Consider the following 5,096-nt stretch of genomic DNA (forward strand, 5'->3'; position numbering starts at 1 on the left):
TGTAAACCTAAAGCTGCTCTAAAAGGTAATGTATTTAAAAAAGTAAATAACAGCCTCGTCGCACTTATACCCTGAAAACAGACTGACCTACCTAGTAGCATTCAGAAACTACCAGCATAGGCAAATGATTTACTGCACAAGTGTTTGATGGAGCGGCTTCCTGATTTCTGTGTTTCACTCTTTTCCTCATCAGTAGTATCCCATTCCTGATGGCCAGTATTTCGCAGTACAGTGGTCAAGGAACGATGTTTCATGTATCCTAAGACACCTATCTCATTCTACCTTGTGTTATTAACACATTGCTTTTTTTGTGCTTGAATATCCACCCAATTAGATACTGAATGATGTCTTCAATTTTCATTTACCCTCTGTAGCTTTAGTATCTGTCCTTAGCAAGGATTCCATAAGTAATTGTTAAGCTTAATTGAATTCAGGTGACAGGGCAAAACAGATTCAGCTAATCCATTCTAAAATAATGTGGTATCTACCAGAGGGATAAAACTAGGAAAAAAAAGAAAAACCTGAACCTGGGACCTCACGATACTCTGGCATTTCAGCTCCTGAAATGTGGCAAGTGGATAGTACAGGCCGGTTGGTGAGGGAGAAATGCCCATTACAGGGTGGGGAGGTGAACGGTACAGCTGAGAGTCATAGCAGGCATGGGGGGCTGAGCACCTCCGTCCTGACTTAGCCTTAAGTGGTCCTCAGTAGCATCCGACAGGCAGACCCCCCTGGGGATCCAGGAAATATTGCAAACACAGGGAATTCATTCCACTGTTAATGTTGGCTAGATTACACACAGTATGAGTTTAAATACCAGAATTCACAAAGCAAGAATGTTTCTGTCTTTTTCATAGGAATCTAAAAATGGCATTAGCCTCCAAAGACAAAGAAAGAAACCACCAGATTTTTCAAGAGGAGGAGAAAGGATTTTGATTCCTTTTTTTTTTTTTCTTACAGATTTTTTTTATGGCTCACAAAGCTATGCTCATGAATCCTTTGGTGTTGACAGCAAGGTATCCCACAGTATCTACCAGGTAGCTGTTGATCTGTAAATCATCCACCTTCTCTCCCAGACTTATTGCCTCTGGGGAGCCCCTGCATGGCAGCATCCTGCTTGGAGCTGAAAATAATTGCTGATCTTTATAAAGGCACAGAGAGGCCTGAGGGAAGAAATGCTGGACCTAAAGAATAGCGGCAGTGGTACAAAAGGAGCTGACCAGTCTGTATAGTAACCTTTTACTCAAAAATTCAACTGAAAGCCTTCCCAAGTCTGCACGTCCAGTTCTGTTGGCCTGTTATCTGCGGCAGCAGAGATCAGATATGATGACAAAGCTATGTGAACCCTGGGTGGAGAGACATTCCCGTGATGTGCCCTGTGGGACTTTTTCCTTCCAGCTGACAGCATCGTCTGTTTAAAAAAAATAAATAAATAAATTATGCTTCTAATCAAGACTGAAGCTGAGAAATTGTCCTGACAGGGATGGAAGCTGTAGCATGCATGGCCTGTTCGATTTGCATTCTTTGTTCAGTGGGATGCAAAGTTACTACCAACAAATTGAAATACCAAGGCTCTTCTCTCTGACTTTCCTATACACAATCATTCCACCATCCACATGCATGCCTGCAGACATGCACATCCACCTTACTACTACAGAGTCAAGTCTTTTTTTCTTCTTAGTTTCAGGTGGAATCAGTCAATTTCGCTCTGTGTATCTGTCTCTCTCCAATGCTTCCCTGACTCATGGCTGACTTTCCTTCCAGATTTGGTTGTTTTAAATTCAGGACAACCTTGATAAAATAAAGACACTGTACCACTAAGGAGATTTGAGGGAAAGATAAAAAGCCTCTGTCCTTAAAGGAAACACCAAAAGTTGAGTCAAAAAATTTTTTTGAGTGGGCATTAGTTGCTGTAAAAAGTGACCATTTCCCCACAATGATTAATTTGAAAGGGACAAGAGTTATCTACAAGTATACAGTTTGATGCGTTTGGTAGGGGAAAAAACAAGCCTCCTTACTTTATAATGACAGCTTGTGTTTTAGGTCTCTTCCTAATGTGGGGATGTTGCCAAGGCAATAGCTTGGCAATCTTCTACATGGCTGCTTTTTACATTAATCCACACAGGCTTCACGGATGTTAATCTTTATAACATACCTATGTAGTCCAGAAGGGCAGACTCTTTTTAGTCTGTTTTTCATGAAGAATAATAGAAAACGAATGTTTCTGGCCTCCCTTCTCCTTCCCAGGACACACTGTCAGTGACCAAACCTTGGATTGTGGCATGGCCTTAGGACCTCAGCCCAGGACTGTGGAGAAAAGAGAGCAGGAGGCCTAAAGGGAATGAATGCAACAAGCCAGAGCAAGGACACAGCTGATGGTCAGAGCTGCAAGGTCAGCTACTGAGAAAACATGGAGGCCAGCGGGCAGAAGCCCAAAAGGAACCAGAGCCAAAAGTCACAGTTAGCAAAGCTCAGAGCCAAAGCACAAGACAGGAACCAAAGAAGCAATCAGCACTGAGCAAGAATGTCCAGTGTCAGCATTCAGCAAGTGCCCTCGTGACCTCCCTCAGTGCAAGGGCTCTTCCTTGCCCCCGATGTGGGCAGCTCCTTTGGAAAGCAGCCACTACAGCTGGGCTTGGGGGTGCAATTAACCTTGGAGTCAGGGTGAGCTGTTTACACTTTTACTAGCTTTCCACTATGAGGAGACAGAGTAGAGACAAGATCTTTATACCTAAGATGTCTCTGGAGTCATAAAATTCACCGAAGTGAACTTTATGGAGGCAGGGCTTAGACTAGGGTGGGCGAGTGAGGTGCCAAGGGCGTCAGAATTAAGGGGGCATTCACTCTTTGGGTCATACAGATGCAGGCCACTGGGACTCAGAAAGGGGAAGGCGCCTCCCTACACAAGGCTGAGCACATGGCCCTGATACCCGATGGCCTCTGTTCTCTCTTAAGAGTATTTTCTTCGAGAAGAACAGAGAGGAACTTCCCTGGTGGTCCAGTGGTTAAGAATCTGCCTTCCAAGGCAGGGGACATGGGTTCGACCCCTGGTCTGGGAACTAAGATCCCACATGGCTTGGGACAACTAAGCCCACCAGCACCGCAACTACTGAGCCCAAAGACCACAACTAGAGAGAAGCCCACACACCGCAACGAGGACCCTGTGCGCGCAACCCAACCCAACGCGGCCAAGTAAATGCTAAAAAAAAGAACAGAGAGAAAGTTACTGAGAGACTTCAGCAAATACTGAATGAATAGATAACGAATTAAAACTGACAACAGGGAGAACCGGACTCACACGAACCCCATGAAAATACTCAGTGCTCTTCATTTTAGTTCCACCTGGTGAGAAACAGACTTGTTTTATTTTATATACTAACTTTTTTGAATCAATATGTATGTTAAGTGCCCACAAGCTTTACCTCTGAAACTTATCATTTTAATCACTTTAATTGATTCTGATCCCAACCAAGTAATATGTTAAGGAAAGCACAAGTACAAGAGAAATAGCGTAAAACTTTATCCAAGAAGACTTATACATCAGTTTTGATTTGGGTTGGTTGTGAAGAGCTCCCTCACATCCATATTCTAAACCGAAACAGGAGTTTCTTCAATTTTCCATTCAAGAGTGATTTTCTTTCTCCCTTTTTCCCCCCACTGGGCTCCACAGATTGGGCTGTCTTCTCTCAGCTTCTGGGGCTGTCATCTGCCTCTGGGGTTTATAGTTGCTGACAACGAGCTTCAATAATTCATGAGGAACAGGACCCATTTTCTCAGTTGGCTCAGTGATGCAAAGCAGATTAAAAACATGCTTTTTGTCAGTGAAATAAGTCAAGAGGAATCAGAGACACCCTACAAGGAGTAATATTGAAGGAGTTGCTGCTGTGAAATGTTTTCCTACCAAAGCACAACCAGATAAAACCAGAAACACACTGGGGTCTCACCAGTATCCTTGAATCTTGCTTGCCTGGGGACTGTACTCAAGACTTCCCTGTCCCACCTCCAGAGTGTGGAGTTGATTTATTGTGGCTCTCAGGTTTGAGAAAGGGAAATCTAAGGACAAAATGAAATTCTAAATTCACTCACTCAATTTACAACCTTTTGCTTGCATTTGTCTGCTAATTATGTCAGTAAGATGTTTCAGTTCAATTCAGTTCAGTCGCTCAGTCATGTCTGACTCTTTGCGACCCCATGAACCACAGCACGCGAGGCCTCCCTGTCCATCACCAACTCCCAGAGTTAGGTAACGACTATTATGCATTGTTTCCTTAACTCTCTTCAAAAGAAGATGCCTTTTATATCTGCGTGGTCTCAGACAATAGGTCAGGAAGGAGAAGGCCACACAGTCTTGACACTGACTCTTCAGAGAAAGAGCCTCCTGGGAATGTGCTGTTGCTCAGGTGTCTTTAATATTAAATGTAAAAGTTCTGTGTCAGGCTCAAGTCCCCACACTGGCCTCATCCCAGAGGAGGCTGGAGCCTGCCAGGGCTTTCCATGTCCCGATTCTGTTGATCGATTCTGCTCATTGAAATTCAGCAGCAAAAGAAGCTACCTGATCCCTGCAGCCAGCTCCTCTCCCTGTGTAAACAGGACCGTGGCTCACAGGCATCGTAAACCACGGTTTCCATGGCCAAGTTCAATACTCTGGTTTCTCTCTGAAGCCAATAACCAGACCCCTCCAGATGAAGAATGTATTTATTTAGGTTCACGCAGAAACCAAAGTAGAAAGAAGGGTGGGTGAGAAAATCCTATACTAGTCTTTGCAGTTGAGCTGAGAGCCACTTTGTGGAGCCTGGCTGACCGCATCAGCAGCCATGGACACATACCACGCCCTTTGCATGACCTTGGCAGGTCTTGCATTTTCAGTTCGATTTCAGCATTAGTGGTTTTCCCAGATTTTTCTTCCTTGTCTTTCCCACATATCTCATATTATTACAAAGAGTGTATTTTGGATAGACTGGTCCTAGTCATTAAGTGAAAAATTATGCTTTTGAAGAGTGTATTTGTAATGAAATATTGCAAGGTTCACTATCTGGAAATCAGGTGACATCTGCTATGTCCATATATATATATATATAATATATATATATATATAT

At 43.5% G+C, this 5,096-nt stretch overlaps 1 long non-coding RNA gene across 1 annotated transcript in view; it reads right to left on the bottom strand.

The window, feature by feature from the left end:
- Positions 1-929: 929 nt before the first annotated feature.
- The window catches only part of LOC104999132, a 5,759-nt gene continuing 1,592 nt past the window's right edge, over positions 930-5,096 (bottom strand). The window contains exons 2-3 of the long non-coding RNA XR_826549.1: positions 2,156-2,307; positions 930-1,411 (exon numbers count right to left, since the gene is read on the bottom strand). This is a non-coding gene — a long non-coding RNA (uncharacterized LOC104999132). The remainder of the gene's footprint in view (positions 1,412-2,155; positions 2,308-5,096) is intronic.

This window comes from Bison bison, unplaced genomic scaffold, assembly GCF_000754665.1.
Source record: "Bison bison bison isolate TAMUID 2011002044 unplaced genomic scaffold, Bison_UMD1.0 scf7180017864345, whole genome shotgun sequence".
Taxonomy (NCBI): domain Eukaryota; kingdom Metazoa; phylum Chordata; class Mammalia; order Artiodactyla; family Bovidae; genus Bison; species Bison bison.